Raw genomic sequence first — 17,047 nt, forward strand, 5'->3', positions numbered from 1 at the left:
AGAAAAACCCCAGACAGACAAGCGGTACAAATGAAAACAACGGCTCGCCGCCAACCGCCCGATGCCCAGCCAGCCGCAGCCCAGCAGCGGCCCCCCCCGCCGACCTCCCCCCCGAGTTTTATTTCCTGACGTCATAGGGTCTGGAACACCCCCTGGGTCCGCCGGGGTCAGCTCTCCCAGCGGTGCCCCCTCCCAGGCCCTCGCGCACCCCCAGCCCGCTCGCCGGCAGGGCGGGGCGAGGAGCAGCACAGCCCCCGGCGCCGTGCAAGCGCTGCGCAGCGGGAACTCACGCAGCCCCGCGTCACCGACGCCGTTCTCAGCACAAACCCAAAACGCAGGAGGAGGGAGAGCGGGGTGGGAGTGGGGGGCGGGGGAGCGGGAGGGGGGTGCCAGAGTTTGGGCGGGGGGCAACGGGCAGGTTGGCGGGGCAGGCAGCACCCCAGGGGTCCGGGCCCCTCAAATGGCTGGTGTTTCACCCCAAAGCTTCCCCAAATCGGGGGTTTTTTTGCTTTTGTATAATATCAAAGCTGGGGTTTTTTCCTTTTCCAAAATATTCCACTTGGAGGTTTTTCAACGCTTTTTCACAACAAAACTTGGTGATTTTTGCTTTTTCGTTTTGTGCATGAAAATGGGGGTTTTTTTGCTTTCCGGCTGCCCAAATCCTGGTGGATTTGGCTTTCCCGGGAGCTCCAAGTTGGGTATTTTTCCCCCAAAAATGCGGGTTTTCTTTTTCCCCACCCCTTGCAGGCCCCGAATTAGGGGTTTTGTGGTGTTTTTAGGCCACGGCGGCAGGTCCCGCTCTGTGTGCACGGCCCTGCAGGGGAAAGTCCCTGTTGGGGGGACCGGCCCCCAATCAGGATGGGAAAAGACGGAAAAAGAGAACAGGGAAGAGGCAGCTTTTGAAAGCGCTTTTGGATCTTCAACAGAGAGGTGTTTCGGGGGGGTGGGGGGGTGAAGAGTTTTTAAATCCTTTCTATAAACAGGGTTTCTTTGCATTTTAAAAACCTTATCTATCATAGACGTTTACGCTTAACGTATTTACACATACCTCTCTCTATATATATTTAGTGAATATATTTATGTTTCACTTATACCCCCCAATTTCCCACTCATTATATAGAATACCTGCTCAGACTAGATATGTCGACTTACATATTTTGACACTTAAATGTCTTTATAGACTTCTCTATTTACACTTACGTATATTTACACTTATCTCTTTATAGACTTAGATTTTAGACTTAGATATCTATTTGCACTTATAGATCATCTCTTAGATTACATATAATGCCTATTTAGGCTCTCTATGTAACACGTAGTAAGTGTAGACAGCGGTATCTATTCAGACTTTTTTCTATTTTCAATTCCTTCATACATGAAATATATCATCCCTTTTGCGTTTGGAAGTGCTTTCTTTTTTAATTTATATAGACGGGAGTTCTTTTTGTATTTTAAAACCCTATATACGTCTTCCGGATTTTTTTATGCTCTAAAATCCTTTAGATAATAGGGCGGATATAGGTTCCTATTTTGAAATCCTTGTATACATATAAAGGAATATTATTTTTCAATATATAGAACAAGGAGAGATTTTTCTCTATTTCGAGGCCTCACAGATAGATTTAGAGTTTTTAAAAATTTTTGAACCCCCCCAGGAATTATCAGGCACTTTTGGGCTGTGACCCCCTTTGTGGGGGGGGGGGGGACCCCCCATGACCCCCCATTCCCCACTCACCTGCTCCTCCACGGCATCATCAGCCCGCCGGTGATGTTGGGGTGCCCCAAATGACATCATCACCCCTCCAGGCCCCCAACCCCCCCTTTTTATTCAGCCCCCAAAAAGGCACAACATGAGGGAAACGGCCCCAACCGGCAGCTCGTTACTTTAATAATGCCGTTGGCGTATGTACGCACGCACCCCCGCCAAAAAGGGGGGCTCTGCTAGAAAGATAAAGGAGGGGCGGCCCCCCCAAACGCTTGCAGCCCCCCCTCAGCCCCCGTCCCGCAGGCTGGCAGCCGGCCCCTTACCCTCAGCACGCCCAACGACCGGCAGGCAAACCCGGGCCGGGGGTCTCTCCTGAGCACCACGGGACGCTTACAGCGCGGCATCTGAAAAACAAAAATCCCAACGGATATATTTCAGCACGTTAAAAAAAACAGCACCGAAGGCAGCAGAGGAATTCGGTCAGGACAAGGGAGAGGGCAGCAGTCGAGCTAAAGGAGGGTGCCAGGCAAACGGGTCAGCTCGAAATACAACGCGGCCTTTAAAAGCTCGAGCGATTCGAACGCTTAAAATCCGCGTGAGGACTAATTGACGCGATTCTGAACGCGTCCTTCGCAGAGAAGTAAACGCTCTCGCTGGTGTCGGAAAACGCCTCGTCCCTTCCTTACAGCACCGCTGCCGGGAGATAACCCCGTGAGGCTGCAGGACGAGGGCGCGCCGTAATCGGCATCTACGCTCACGGATCCGCCGCCACAGCTCCAGCCCTGGCGCTGCTGCTGCTGCTGCGCATCTCGCTCGCTTGGCCGATAAAGCTGAAAGCGAAGCGTAAAACTTTGAAGAGTAAAATGAAAAAGAAAGAACAAATCTCAGCAATTCATTTTATGCTAAAAAGGCGTGCGTACGCTTACAGACGTACGACGAGAAGGCTTATACTATAAAAATATTTGATTTTCCTTTTGCGTTAATTGAAATTGCGTAGCTGTGAATTCATACCGTTAAATTATCTACCTCCAAACTACACAGCTATCGTTTGACCAGGGGTTTTGCGTGCGTCACATGACTAGGAGGGACGCCTGGCCAGCTGCGCCGAGACCGATGCTACCCAACTGCCGGGGAAACGCGCCACTGAAAGCGAGGCAGAAATAAAGGACTTCAGAGCGCTCTGCCAAAAGATCGGGAAAAAAACCCGATCAGTTGCCTCTCTTTTTAAACGTTTAGAGCAACTACCTAACTGCTTAAGCACACTTAATAAATTATACGCTACAGCTCTTTGGCAGTTGCAGTTTAAACAACGCAAGTCAGTTTGGAAGTTATACAATTTTCACTTTCTTTTTAAAATTTCGTTTACGATAGAAAAATCAGTGAGATAAGAGATCTCCCATACGGTTTTACTATTTTTTTGGGGGGGGGTGGGGTGGGGGCAGGCGGTGGGGAATATCAAATCCCCGGTGCTGCAATACATCAGGCTACCAAAAAGGACTGGCAGGTTTGCTAACGCTGTCGGCCGTACCCGAGCGTGCGGAGGAACGCGTCTTTACGATCTCTCGACCGTTACACCCGAGAACCAAAGATCAGCCGTACGTCGACTATCGGAAGACGTGCTGCGCTTGGGTCTGTGCAAGGAAATCGACCTACCCCTTTTTTTTTTTTTTTCCAGAGAGAGCGCGAAAAGTCTCCTTGCGGATGACTTCTACTGCCGAGCACGTCATCTCTGAAGATCCATTCTGATGGGAAGTTCGTAAAAGGCGACTCCTTTGAACGAGAAAGATTTCCATTCTGGAAAATCTCTTTCCAACCAAAGTCAAAATTACGCGCTGCAGGTTAGGAAAAAGGACGCGATAGAAGCAGTAACTCACCAAAACCACATCAGGACTCTCTGTCGCTAGTTACGAGGCTGCTACCGCTTCTCGGGAAAGCCTGGAAAGCGCACCGAAGCGACGCCGATTTGTCCCGTGTTGTCCACGCCGCTTCTTTGACCTTGATTGCTTTTAGCACAGATGCTAGCATCTCAGTAAGGTGTTCGAGTGCTCCTGTAAGGCATTTTAAACACCGACTGACTGAAAAAGCATACAGCTTTTATCGTGAAAACAAAGCCTGTTTCTCCCGAACATCCCAGCTCTTACAAACGGTTCCTTTCCTCTTCTAGTCCAACATTATTTTCACAGCACCCTTTCCTAGCAAGCGCACAGAAACAGAAGAGCGTGCTTGCAGGAAGAGAAAACAGACGGAGGGAAGCAAGCTTTGCAGAGGCGTACCACGCTCCAGAACAGACCTCCTTTATTTTTAGTATTTGCGTTAAAATATTTCACGTTAAAAAATCATATAGAAGGAGAGCTGCCACGTTCCTCGTGTTAACTGTAAAGTCCGTGCTACGAGCACCTTAGGAAAAACGCAGACACATGTCACAGGCCTACCTCGTACTTGCAGACCACTAGGGATCCTTTCCACCTGTCTCGTACTTTCACGGCAGTTGACGTTCTGCTGAGAGGAAAGGGAAAAAAAAACAAACAACGTTTAGCACAAAGCTTCCTTTGCCGCGAAGAGAACAACTGAGTGGAGGAGAAAGTATTTGGCATCGTCTTTGGTGCGGTTGTTGAGACAGGCCACTAGAGCTTCTGCACGTTTCAGACAACCGTGCCTTTTTTTTGGCTCATTGGCAGCTTTAGTTTCGCGAGAACTCACTTGCCTAGAAAGAGGAGTGACAGAGAAGGAAAAGAGAGGTCAGGCAGCAAGAGAGCTCTGCAGGCTGCCACCAGTCAACGTCGCACTCTTAAGGAAAAACAAACAAACAAACAACCAACCAACCAAACAAACAAAAAACAAACAAAAAAAACCCCAAAACACACAAACACAAAAAAACCCCGCAAAACCCAACAACAAAACAAAACTTTGACGTTGTACCTTTCTTTTCTTTTGGAGCTCGTCCCTGTCTCAGCTGATCGTCTCGTCAGAGCACGAAGTGCAGATGATCCGTATCCCGATGACATCTGCACGCGATGAACACGTGTTCAGAAATAGTCCAGATCTGTAAGACTGGTGTCATTTGTGTGGTTCCAAGCATCCTAACTCCATTTTACTGACCAATGCATTTGTGAGGAAACTAAGTAGCTTTTAAACGTAGCCTCTCCTTGGGGAGAAAAATGCGTTAGGGAGTGAAAAAAAGGATGATTCAGAGCTCCCAACCATGACGGAGCAGCGGGAAAACTAATGAAAGCGAAGACCAACAGCAGCAACGCGAAGCGGCATTTGGCTTTAATTCCGATCACGTACTTAAGCGGCTCGCCAAGTCTATGCCTCGATCCCATGAATGACTAGCCCTTTTTTGGAAGGACCAACTTTTTTCCTTCAAAGTCCTAGATTGAAGACTCCACTGAACAGAATGGGGATGGAGCCACAGGACAACATGCCATCAACACTCTAATGAAAAAAAAAATCAAGTAAAAATCCAGTTGAAGTATCAGTTTCCATCGTGTCTCGTTCATTACGTTTCTAGTAGTACCTGGGTGCTCCAAAATTCACTCTCCTGACACCACGTAGTACTACAAATTACAATTACGCGTGTAAAAATAAAAGGCTATTTCCAACCTGCCCGTAAAATCAGTACGAACAAACAGAAGAGAAACACTTGACCCTAAAGAAGGTCACAGGCAGCTCTTAATTTATCGTAGGCGAAAGCTCATTCTTTTCCCTGAAAGGAAAACGCTCGTAACTACCCAGGGACCGATTCGGGAACGAGGCACGCGCGCTCTGTTAACGGCAACCGTTCATCAGCTTTTCTGCACCGGCACAAATTTGCCTTTTCCCTGGGTTTGACGCGGAGCACCTGCAGCGTCCTTGAACGCGCCAATGTTTCTCCCCGCTCCCCCGGCCCCGCACGTGCCGTTACCTGAGCAGCAAGCGGCGTCAACCGCGCAGGATTTTCTTCACGTGACGCAGAAGGTGACGCTGGGAAAAGAGGAGGCACAAAATGAACCTGTTTGTCACACCCAGCCAACGGTGAAAACCCAGGGAAGGATTCTGCCGTGCGGGGCCGGGCTGTGCACCCCCGGAGCTCCAGCCGGCCGGTTTCGCTCCCCTTTGCCGGGTACCGGGGAGACACCGCCGCCTCGTGCTGCCGCCTGCCCCCCGGGGAGAGCCGGGGGACCCCCACCTCACTTCAGCCCTCGGGAACGGGGCTGAAAGGTCCGATCCCGGTGCCGGGGGAGCAGAGGCGAGCTGGCTGGGACCAGCTTTTGCTCCTGGAACAGCCCTGGGGTGGACCTGTCCCTCCCTTTCAAACGCTCCAGCAGTTTCGGGGGCAGAAGGCCGTTTCTAAGCCCTCTCTCCAGCAGCTCCTCCCTCGACTCGGCCCGCGAAGCCCCCAGTCTGCCTGCAGGGAGGGCTGGGGGGTCCCCGGCCCCACGGGGCGACAGTGGGGACTCGCAGGGAGGATCTGTTTGCACAAAGCGCCCCCCCCCCTCCCGCCCGCCGGCCCCCCGCCCCGGCCCGGCCCACTGCGCGGCCCCCCTAGGGCACGCAGCCCCCCCCCCCCAACTCCCCACTCCCCAGATGCTCACAGGCCCTCCCCCGCCTGGAGCCCCCCCAGCCCCTGTCCCCGGAGCCTGCAGAACCGCCCCCCCCCGCCACAGCCCGGCTCCCCGGGCCCGCGGCTCCTCACACTCACGCTGCGCCGCCGCCTCGGTGCAAAGCCCGCCGCGCGCCCCGTTGAAATACCGTCCGCAACCAATCAGCGCGCGGCTCCACCGGACCGCCCGCGCGAGGCACGCCGGGAGTTGTAGTCGGCGCCCCGGGACCGCGCATGCGCACGGCGCCCCGTCCGCAACCAATCAGCGCGCGGCTCCACCGGACCGCCCGCGCGAGGCACGCCAGGAGTTGTAGTCGGCGCCCCGGGACCTCGCATGCGCACGGCGCCCCGTTGAAATACCGTCCGCAACCAATGAGCGCGCGGCTCCACCGGACCGCCCGCGCGAGGCACGCCGGGAGTTGTAGTCGGCGCCCCGGGACCGCGCATGCGCACGGCGCCCCGTTGAAATACCGTCCGCAACCAATCAGCGCGCGGCTCCACCGGCCCGCCCGCGCGAGGCACGCCGGGAGTTGTAGTCGGCGCCCCGGGACCGCGCATGCGCACGGCGCCCCGTTGAAATACCGTCCGCAACCAATGAACGCGCGGCTCCACCGGCCGGCCCGCCCGCGCGAGGCACGCCGGGAGTTGTAGTCGGCGCCCTAGGACCGCGCATGCGCACGGCGCCCCGGGACCGCGCATGCGCACGGCGCCCCGTTGAAATACCGTCCGCAACCAATGAGCGCGCGGCTTCACCGGCCCGCCCGCGCGAGGCACGCCGGGAGTTGTAGTCGGCGCCCCGGGACCGCGCATGCGCACAGCGCCCCGGCACCGCGCATGCGCACGGCTCGCAGCCCCTCCCCAGCGTTTGCAAGCACTTCCCAGCCCCAGGACCCCCGGAGCTCACAGCACCCGACCACACCATTTTCCAGCCCCCTGGGAGCCCCACTCTCAAGTCCCGCCAGGACCCACAGCCCCACTCCCCAGCTCTTGGGGGACCTTGATCTCGATGGTCCGGGAGTCCTCCAGGTGTACTCTCTGGTCTGGACGTCCGTCTCTATGGTCCGGGAGTCCTCCAGGGGTACTCTCTAGGCCGGACTTTGCTCTCTATGGTCCGGCAGTCCTCCAGGGGTACTCTCTAGGCCGGACTTTGCTCTCTATGGTCCGGCAGTCCTCCGGGATACTCTCTAGGCCGGACTTTGCTCTCTATGGTCCGGCAGTCCTCCAGGGGGTACTCTCTAGGCCGGACTTTGCTCTCTATGGTCCGGCAGTCCTCCAGGGGGTACTCTCTAGGCCGGACTTTGCTCTCTATGGTCCGGCAGTCCTCCAGGGGTACTCTCTAGGCCGGACTTTGCTCTCTATGGTCCGGCAGTCCTCCAGCTGTACTCTCTAGGCCGGACTTTGCTCTCTATGGTCCGGCAGTCCTCCAGGGGTACTCTCTAGGCCCGACTTTGCTCTCTATGGTCCGGCAGTCCTCCAGGGGGTACTCTCTAGGCCGGACTTTGCTCTCTATGGTCCGGCAGTCCTCCGGGATACTCTCTAGGCCGGACTTTGCTCTCTATGGTCCGGCAGTCCTCCAGGGGTACTCTCTAGGCCGGACTTTGCTCTCTATGGTCCGGCAGTCCTCCAGGGGTACTCTCTAGGCCGGACTTTGCTCTCTATGGTCCGCAAGTTCCCCACGTGCACTCTCCGCTCCGGACGACCGCCTCGATGGTCCAGAAGTCCTCCAGCTGTACTCTCTAGGCCGGACATTTTCCTCTATGGTGCGGAAGTCCCCCGGGTACATTCTATGCGTCTGGACCTCCGTCTCTAGGGTCCGGAAGTCCTCCAGGTGTACTCTCTGGTCCGGGAGTCCGCCATCTCTATGGTCCGGGAGTCCTCCAGCTATACTCTCTGGTCTGGTCTCTATGGTCCGGAAGTCCTCCAGCCCCTCTCCCCGACCCCCTAGGGCTCGCAGCCCCCCCCAGCCCCACTCCCCGGCCCCCCCGGGATGCACAGCCCCACTCCTCGGCCCCCTCGGGGGTCCGCAGCCCCCCCACTCCCCCTCCCCAGATGCTCACAGGGGGAAAGGAACGGCTCGGCCTCAAGCTCTGCGGGCTGCCTGTGGCCCCTGCAGAGCCCACGATCCTCGGCAGCCCACACGCGGGGCGAAGCTCGCAGCCCGAGGAGGAGTCACAGGGAGCCGCCGCTCCTGCCACAACCCTCCTTCCCAGCCTGCTGCTGGAGCACAAGGCACTTGAAAGCAGCAGGAAAGAACAAGGAGGGCCTCGCAAGATGGCAGGAATAACGCGGGGAGCCTAAAGCGTTTAGCCAGGCAGGGCTTGCCACTCACCTTGTGCCGGGGTTGAATCCCAGCCGGCAACTCAGCACCACACAACCGCTCCCTCGCTGCCCCCTCAGCGGGAGGGGGGAGAGAATTGGAAGGGCAAAAGTGAAAACACTCCACTCGTAAGGAAAAGGGGGGAAAAAAAAAAACCCCAAACAACAGAGAGAAAAACCCCAGACAGACAAGCGGTACAAACGAAAACAACGGCTCGCCGCCAACCGCCCGATGCCCGCCCAGCCAGCCGCAGCCCAGCAGCGGCCCCCCCGCCAACCTCCCCCCCGAGTTTTATTTCCTGACGTCACAGGGTCTGGAACATCCCCTGGGTCCGCCGGGGTCAGCTCTCCCAGCGGTGCCCCCTCCCAGGCCCTCGCGCACCCCCAGCCCGCTCGCCGGCAGGGCGGGGCGAGGAGCAGCACAGCCCCCGGCGCCGTGCAAGCGCTGCGCAGCGGGAACTCACGCAGCCCCGCGTCACCGACGCCGTTCTCAGCACAAACCCAAAACGCAGGAGGAGGGAGAGCGGGGTGGGAGTGGGGGGCGGGGGAGCGGGAGGGGGGTGCCAGAGTTTGGGCGGGGGGCAACGGGCAGGTTGGCGGGGCAGGCAGCACCCCAGGGGTCCGGGCCCCTCAAATGGCTGGTGTTTCACCCCAAAGCTTCCCCAAATCGGGGGTTTTTTTGCTTTTGTATAATATCAAAGCTGGGGTTTTTTCCTTTTCCAAAATATTCCACTGGGAGGTTTTTCAACGCTTTTTCACAACAAAACTTGGTGATTTTTGCTTTTTCGTTTTGTGCATGAAAATGGGGGTTTTTTTGCTTTCCGGCTGCCCAAATCCTGGTGGATTTGGCTTTCCCGGGAGCTCCAAGTTGGGTATTTTTCCCCCAAAAATGCGGGTTTTCTTTTTCCCAACCCCTTGCAGGCCCCGAATTAGGGGTTTTGTGGTGTTTTTAGGCCACGGCGGCAGGTCCCGCTCTGTGTGCACGGCCCTGCAGGGGAAAGTCCCTGTTGGGGGGACCGGCCCCCAATCAGGATGGGAAAAGACGGAAAAAGAGAACAGGGAAGAGGCAGCTTTTGAAAGCGCTTTTGGATCTTCAACAGAGAGGTGGTTCGGGGGGGTGGGGGGGGTGAAGAGTTTTTAAATCCTTTCTATAAACAGGGTTTCTTTGCATTTTAAAAACCTTATCTATCATAGACGTTTACGCTTAACGTATTTACACATACCTCTCTCTCTATATATTTAGTGAATATATTTATGTTTCACTTATACCCCCCGATTTCCCACTCATTATATATAATACCTGCTCAGACTAGATATCTGTCGACTTACATATTTTGACACTTCAATGTCTTTATAGACTTCTCTATTTACACTTACGTATATTTACACTTATCTCTTTATAGACTTAGATTTTAGACTTAGATATCTATTTGCACTTATAGATCATCTCTTAGATTACATATAACGCCTATTTAGGCTCTCTATGTAACACGTAGTAAGTGTAGACAGCGGTATCTATTCAGACTTTTTTCTATTTTCAATTCCTTCATACATAAAATATATCATCCCTTCTGCGTTTGGAAGTGCTTTCTTTTTTAATTTATATAGACGGGAGTTCTTTTTGTATTTTAAAACCCTATATACGTCTTCCGGATTTTTTTATGCTCTAAAATCCTTTAGATAATAGGGCAGATATAGGTTCCTATTTTGAAATCCTTGTATACATATAAAGGAATATTATTTTTCAATATATAGAACAAGGAGAGATTTTTCTCTATTTCGAGGCCTCACAGACAGATTTAGAGTTTTTAAAAATTTTTGAACCCCCCCAGGAATTATCAGGCACTTTTGGGCTGTGACCCCCTTTGTGGGGGGGGGGACCCCCCATGACCCCCCATTCCCCACTCACCTGCTCCTCCACGGCATCATCAGCCCGCCGGTGATGTTGGGGTGCCCCAAATGACATCATCACCCCTCCAGGCCCCCAACCCCCCCTTTTTATTCAGCCCCCAAAAAGGCACAACAGGAGGGAAATGGCCCCAACCGGCAGCTCGTTACTTTAATAATGCCGTTGGCGTATGTACGCACGCACCCCCGCCAAAAAGGGGTGCTCTGCTAGAAAGATAAAGGAGGGGCGGCCCCCCCAAACGCTTGCAGCCCCCCCTCAGCCCCCGTCCCGCAGGCTGGCAGCCGGCCCCTTACCCTCAGCACGCCCAACGACCGGCAGGCAAACCCGGGCCGGGGGTCTCTCCTGAGCACCACGGGACGCTTACAGCACGGCATCTGAAAAACAAAAATCCCAACGGATCTATTTCAGCACGTTAAAAAAAACAGCACCGAAGGCAGCAGAGGAATTCGGTCAGGACAAGGGAGAGGGTAGCAGTCGAGCTAAAGGAGGGTGCCAGGCAAACGGGTCAGCTCGAAATACAACGCGGCCTTTAAAAGCTCGAGCGATTCGAACGCTTAAAATCCGCGTGAGGACTAATTGACGCGATTCTGAACGCGTCCTTCGCAGAGAAGTAAACGCTCTCGCTGGTGTCGGAAAACGCCTCGTCCCTTCCTTACAGCACCGCTGCCGGGAGATAACCCCGTGAGGCTGCAGGACGAGGGCGCGCCGTAATCGGCATCTACGCTCACGGATCCGCCGCCACAGCTCCAGCCCTGGCGCTGCTGCTGCTGCTGCTGCTGCGCATCTCGCTCGCTTGGCCGATAAAGCTGAAAGCGAAGCGTAAAACTTTGAAGAGTAAAATGAAAAAGAAAGAACAAATCTCAGCAATTCATTTTATGCTAAAAAGGCGTGCGTACGCTTACAGACGTACGACGAGAAGGCTTATACTATAAAAATATTTGATTTTCCTTTTGCGTTAATTGAAATTGCGTAGCTGTGAATTCATACCGTTAAATTATCTACCTCCAAACTACACAGCTATCGTTTGACCAGGGGTTTTGCGTGCGTCACATGACTAGGAGGGACGCCTGGCCAGCTGCGCCGAGACCGATGCTACCCAACTGCCGGGGAAACGCGCCACTGAAAGCGAGGCAGAAATAAAGGACTTCAGAGCGCTCTGCCAAAAGATCGGGAAAAAAACCCGATCAGTTGCCTCTCTTTTTAAACGTTTAGAGCAACTACCTAACTGCTTAAGCACACCTAATAAATTATACGCTACAGCTCTTTGGCAGTTGCAGTTTAAACAACGCAAGTCAGTTTGGAAGTTATACAATTTTCACTTTCTTTTTAAAATTTCGTTTACGATAGAAAAATCAGTGAGATAAGAGATCTCCCATACGGTTTTACTTTTTTTTTGGGGGGGGGTGGGGTGGGGGCAGGCGGTGGGGAATATCAAATCCCCGGTGCTGCAATACATCAGGCTACCAAAAAGGACCGGCAGGTTTGCTAACGCTGTCGGCCGTACCCGAGCGTGCGGAGGAACGCGTCTTTACGATCTCTCGACCGTTACACCCGAGAACCAAAGATCAGCCGTACGTCGACTATCGGAAGACGTGCTGCGCTTGGGTCTGTGCAAGGAAATCGACCTACCCCTTTTTTTTTTTTTTTCCAGAGAGAGCGCGAAAAGTCTCCTTGCGGATGACTTCTACTGCCGAGCACGTCATCTCTGAAGATCCATTCTGATGGGAAGTTCGTAAAAGGCGACTCCTTTGAACGAGAAAGATTTCCATTCTGGAAAATCTCTTTCCAACCAAAGTCAAAATTACGCGCTGCAGGTTAGGAAAAAGGACGCGATAGAAGCAGTAACTCACCAAAACCACATCAGGACTCTCTGTCGCTAGTTACGAGGCTGCTACCGCTTCTCGGGAAAGCCTGGAAAGCGCACCGAAGCGACGCCGATTTGTCCCGTGTTGTCCACGCCGCTTCTTTGACCTTGATTGCTTTTAGCACAGATGCTAGCATCTCAGTAAGGTGTTCGAGTGCTCCTGTAAGGCATTTTAAACACCGACTGACTGAAAAAGCATACAGCTTTTATCGTGAAAACAAAGCCTGTTTCTCCCGAACATCCCAGCTCTTACAAACGGTTCCTTTCCTCTTCTAGTCCAACATTATTTTCACAGCACCCTTTCCTAGCAAGCGCACAGAAACAGAAGAGCGTGCTTGCAGGAAGAGAAAACAGACGGAGGGAAGCAAGCTTTGCAGAGGCGTACCACGCTCCAGAACAGACCTCCTTTATTTTTAGTATTTGCGTTAAAATATTTCACGTTAAAAAATCATATAGAAGGAGAGCTGCCACGTTCCTCGTGTTAACTGTAAAGTCCGTGCTACGAGCACCTTAGGAAAAACGCAGACACATGTCACAGGCCTACCTCGTACTTGCAGACCACTAGGGATCCTTTCCACCTGTCTCGTACTTTCACGGCAGTTGACGTTCTGCTGAGAGGAAAGGGAAAAAAAAACAAACAACGTTTAGCACAAAGCTTCCTTTGCCGCGAAGAGAACAACTGAGTGGAGGAGAAAGTATTTGGCATCGTCTTTGGTGCGGTTGTTGAGACAGGCCACTAGAGCTTCTGCACGTTTCAGACAACCGTGCCTTTTTTTTGGCTCATTGGCAGCTTTAGTTTCGCGAGAACTCACTTGCCTAGAAAGAGGAGTGACAGAGAAGGAAAAGAGAGGTCAGGCAGCAAGAGAGCTCTGCAGGCTGCCACCAGTCAACGTCGCACTCTTAAGGAAAAACAAACAAACAAACAACCAACCAAACAAACAAAAAAAAAACAAACAAAAAAAACCCCAAAACACACAAACACAAAAAAACCCCGCAAAACCCAACAACAAAACAAAACTTTGACGTTGTACCTTTCTTTTCTTTTGGAGCTCGTCCCTGTCTCAGCTGATCGTCTCGTCAGAGCACGAAGTGCAGATGATCCGTATCCCGATGACATCTGCACGCGATGAACACGTGTTCAGAAATAGTCCAGATCTGTAAGACTGGTGTCATTTGTGTGGTTCCAAGCATCCTAACTCCATTTTACTGACCAATGCATTTGTGAGGAAACTAAGTAGCTTTTAAACGTAGCCTCTCCTTGGGGAGAAAAATGCGTTAGGGAGTGAAAAAAAGGATGATTCAGAGCTCCCAACCATGACGGAGCAGCGGGAAAACTAATGAAAGCGAAGACCAACAGCAGCAACGCGAAGCGGCATTTGGCTTTAATTCCGATCACGTACTTAAGCGGCTCGCCAAGTCTATGCCTCGATCCCATGAATGACTAGCCCTTTTTTGGAAGGACCAACTTTTTTCCTTCAAAGTCCTAGATTGAAGACTCCACTGAACAGAATGGGGATGGAGCCACAGGACAACATGCCATCAACACTCTAATGAAAAAAAAAATCAAGTAAAAATCCAGTTGAAGTATCAGTTTCCATCGTGTCTCGTTCATTACGTTTCTAGTAGTACCTGGGTGCTCCAAAATTCACTCTCCTGACACCACGTAGTACTACAAATTACAATTACGCGTGTAAAAATAAAAGGCTATTTCCAACCTGCCCGTAAAATCAGTACGAACAAACAGAAGAGAAACACTTGACCCTAAAGAAGGTCACAGGCAGCTCTTAATTTATCGTAGGCGAAAGCTCATTCTTTTCCCTGAAAGGAAAACGCTCGTAACTACCCAGGGACCGATTCGGGAACGAGGCACGCGCGCTCTGTTAACGGCAACCGTTCATCAGCTTTTCTGCACCGGCACAAATTTGCCTTTTCCCTGGGTTTGACGCGGAGCACCTGCAGCGTCCTTGAACGCGCCAATGTTTCTCCCCGCTCCCCCGGCCCCGCACGTGCCGTTACCTGAGCAGCAAGCGGCGTCAACCGCGCAGGATTTTCTTCACGTGACGCAGAAGGTGACGCTGGGAAAAGAGGAGGCACAAAATGAACCTGTTTGTCACACCCAGCCAACGGTGAAAACCCAGGGAAGGATTCTGCCGTGCGGGGCCGGGCTGTGCACCCCCGGAGCTCCAGCCGGCCGGTTTCGCTCCCCTTTGCCGGGTACCGGGGAGACACCGCCGCCTCGTGCTGCCGCCTGCCCCCCGGGGAGAGCCGGGGGACCCCCACCTCACTTCAGCCCTCGGGAACGGGGCTGAAAGGTCCGATCCCGGTGCCGGGGGAGCAGAGGCGAGCTGGCTGGGACCAGCTTTTGCTCCTGGAACAGCCCTGGGGTGGACCTGTCCCTCCCTTTCAAACGCTCCAGCAGTTTCGGGGGCAGAAGGCCGTTTCTAAGCCCTCTCTCCAGCAGCTCCTCCCTCGACTCGGCCCGCGAAGCCCCCAGTCTGCCTGCAGGGAGGGCTGGGGGGTCCCCGGCCCCACGGGGCGACAGTGGGGACTCGCAGGGAGGATCTGTTTGCACAAAGCGCCCCCCCCCTCCCGCCCGCCGGCCCCCCGCCCCGGCCCGGCCCACTGCGCGGCCCCCCTAGGGCACGCAGCCCCCCCCCCCCAACTCCCCACTCCCCAGATGCTCACAGGCCCTCCCCCGCCTGGAGCCCCCCCAGCCCCTGTCCCCGGAGCCTGCAGAACCGCCCCCCCCCGCCACAGCCCGGCTCCCCGGGCCCGCGGCTCCTCACACTCACGCTGCGCCGCCGCCTCGGTGCAGAGCCCGCCGCGCGCCCCGTTGAAATACCGTCCGCAACCAATCAGCGCGCGGCTCCACCGGCCCGCCCGCGCGAGGCACGCCGGGAGTTGTAGTCGGCGCCCCGGGACCGCGCATGCGCACGGCGCCCCGTCCGCAACCAATCAGCGCGCGGCTCCACCGGACCGCCCGCGCGAGGCACGCCAGGAGTTGTAGTCGGCGCCCCGGGACCTCGCATGCGCACGGCGCCCCGTTGAAATACCGTCCGCAACCAATGAGCGCGCGGCTCCACCGGACCGCCCGCGCGAGGCACGCCAGGAGTTGTAGTCGGCGCCCCGGGACCGCGCATGCGCACGGCGCCCCGTTGAAATACCGTCCGCAACCAATCAGCGCGCGGCTCCACCGGCCCGCCCGCGCGAGGCACGCCGGGAGTTGTAGTCGGCGCCCCGGGACCGCGCATGCGCACGGCGCCCCGTTGAAATACCGTCCGCAACCAATGAACGCGCGGCTCCACCGGCCGGCCCGCCCGCGCGAGGCACGCCGGGAGTTGTAGTCGGCGCCCTAGGACCGCGCATGCGCACGGCGCCCCGGGACCGCGCATGCGCACGGCGCCCCGTTGAAATACCGTCCGCAACCAATGAGCGCGCGGCTTCACCGGCCCGCCCGCGCGAGGCACGCCGGGAGTTGTAGTCGGCGCCCCGGGACCGCGCATGCGCACAGCGCCCCGGCACCGCGCATGCGCACGGCTCGCAGCCCCTCCCCAGCGTTTGCAAGCACTTCCCAGCCCCAGGACCCCCGGAGCTCACAGCACCCGACCACACCATTTTCCAGCCCCCTGGGAGCCCCACTCTCAAGTCCCGCCAGGACCCACAGCCCCACTCCCCAGCTCTTGGGGGACCTTGATCTCGATGGTCCGGGAGTCCTCCAGGTGTACTCTCTGGTCTGGACGTCCGTCTCTATGGTCCGGGAGTCCTCCAGGTGTACTCTCTAGGCCGGACTTTGCTCTCTATGGTCCGGCAGTCCTCCAGGGGTACTCTCTAGGCCCGACTTTGCTCTCTATGGTCCGGCAGTCCTCCGGGATACTCTCTAGGCCGGACTTTGCTCTCTATGGTCCGGCAGTCCTCCAGGGGGTACTCTCTAGGCCGGACTTTGCTCTCTATGGTCCGGCAGTCCTCCAGGGGGTACTCTCTAGGCCGGACTTTGCTCTCTATGGTCCGGCAGTCCTCCAGGGGTACTCTCTAGGCCGGACTTTGCTCTCTATGGTCCGGCAGTCCTCCAGGGGTACTCTCTAGGCCGGACTTTGCTCTCTATGGTCCGGCAGTCCTCCAGGGGTACTCTCTAGGCCCGACTTTGCTCTCTATGGTCCGGCAGTCCTCCAGGGGTACTCTCTAGGCCGGACTTTGCTCTCTATGGTCCGGCAGTCCTCCAGGGTGTACTCTCTAGGCCGGACTTTGCTCTCTATGGTCCGGCAGTCCTCCAGGGGGTACTCTCTAGGCCGGACTTTGCTCTCTATGGTCCGGCAGTCCTCCAGGGGTACTCTCTAGGCCGGACTTTGCTCTCTATGGTCCGCAAGTTCCCCACGTGCACTCTCCGCTCCGGACGACCGCCTCGATGGTCCAGAAGTCCTCCAGCTGTACTCTCTAGGCCGGACATTTTCCTCTATGGTGCGGAAGTCCCCCGGGTACATTCTATGCATCTGGACCTCCGTCTCTATGGTCCGGAAGTCCTCCAGGTGTACTCTCTGGTCCGGGAGTCCGCCATCTCTATGGTCCGGGAGTCCTCCAGCTATACTCTCTGGTCTGGTCTCTATGGTCCGGAAGTCCTCCAGCCCCTCTCCCCGACCCCCTAGGGCTCGCAGCCCCCCCCAGCCCCACTCCCCG

The 17,047-nt window shown here is 55.3% G+C and overlaps 2 long non-coding RNA genes across 2 annotated transcripts; both read right to left on the bottom strand.

Annotated features, from left to right (window-relative positions):
• Positions 1-3,376: 3,376 nt before the first annotated feature.
• Positions 3,377-5,999, bottom strand: LOC142077128 (uncharacterized). Its single transcript, XR_012671570.1, has 4 exons — positions 4,625-5,999; positions 4,138-4,201; positions 3,580-3,753; positions 3,377-3,475 (listed from the first exon to the last, which is right to left on the bottom strand). It is a non-coding gene; the product is annotated as an uncharacterized LOC142077128 (long non-coding RNA).
• Positions 6,000-10,676: 4,677 nt separating this feature from the next.
• On the bottom strand, positions 10,677-15,264 carry LOC142077118 (uncharacterized). Its single transcript, XR_012671560.1, has 7 exons — positions 15,169-15,264; positions 13,408-14,451; positions 12,921-12,984; positions 12,363-12,536; positions 12,017-12,258; positions 11,169-11,318; positions 10,677-10,886 (listed from the first exon to the last, which is right to left on the bottom strand). It is a non-coding gene; the product is annotated as an uncharacterized LOC142077118 (long non-coding RNA).
• Positions 15,265-17,047: the final 1,783 nt, after the last annotated feature.

This window comes from Calonectris borealis, unplaced genomic scaffold, assembly GCF_964195595.1.
Source record: "Calonectris borealis unplaced genomic scaffold, bCalBor7.hap1.2 HAP1_SCAFFOLD_158, whole genome shotgun sequence".
Taxonomy (NCBI): Eukaryota; Metazoa; Chordata; class Aves; order Procellariiformes; family Procellariidae; genus Calonectris; species Calonectris borealis.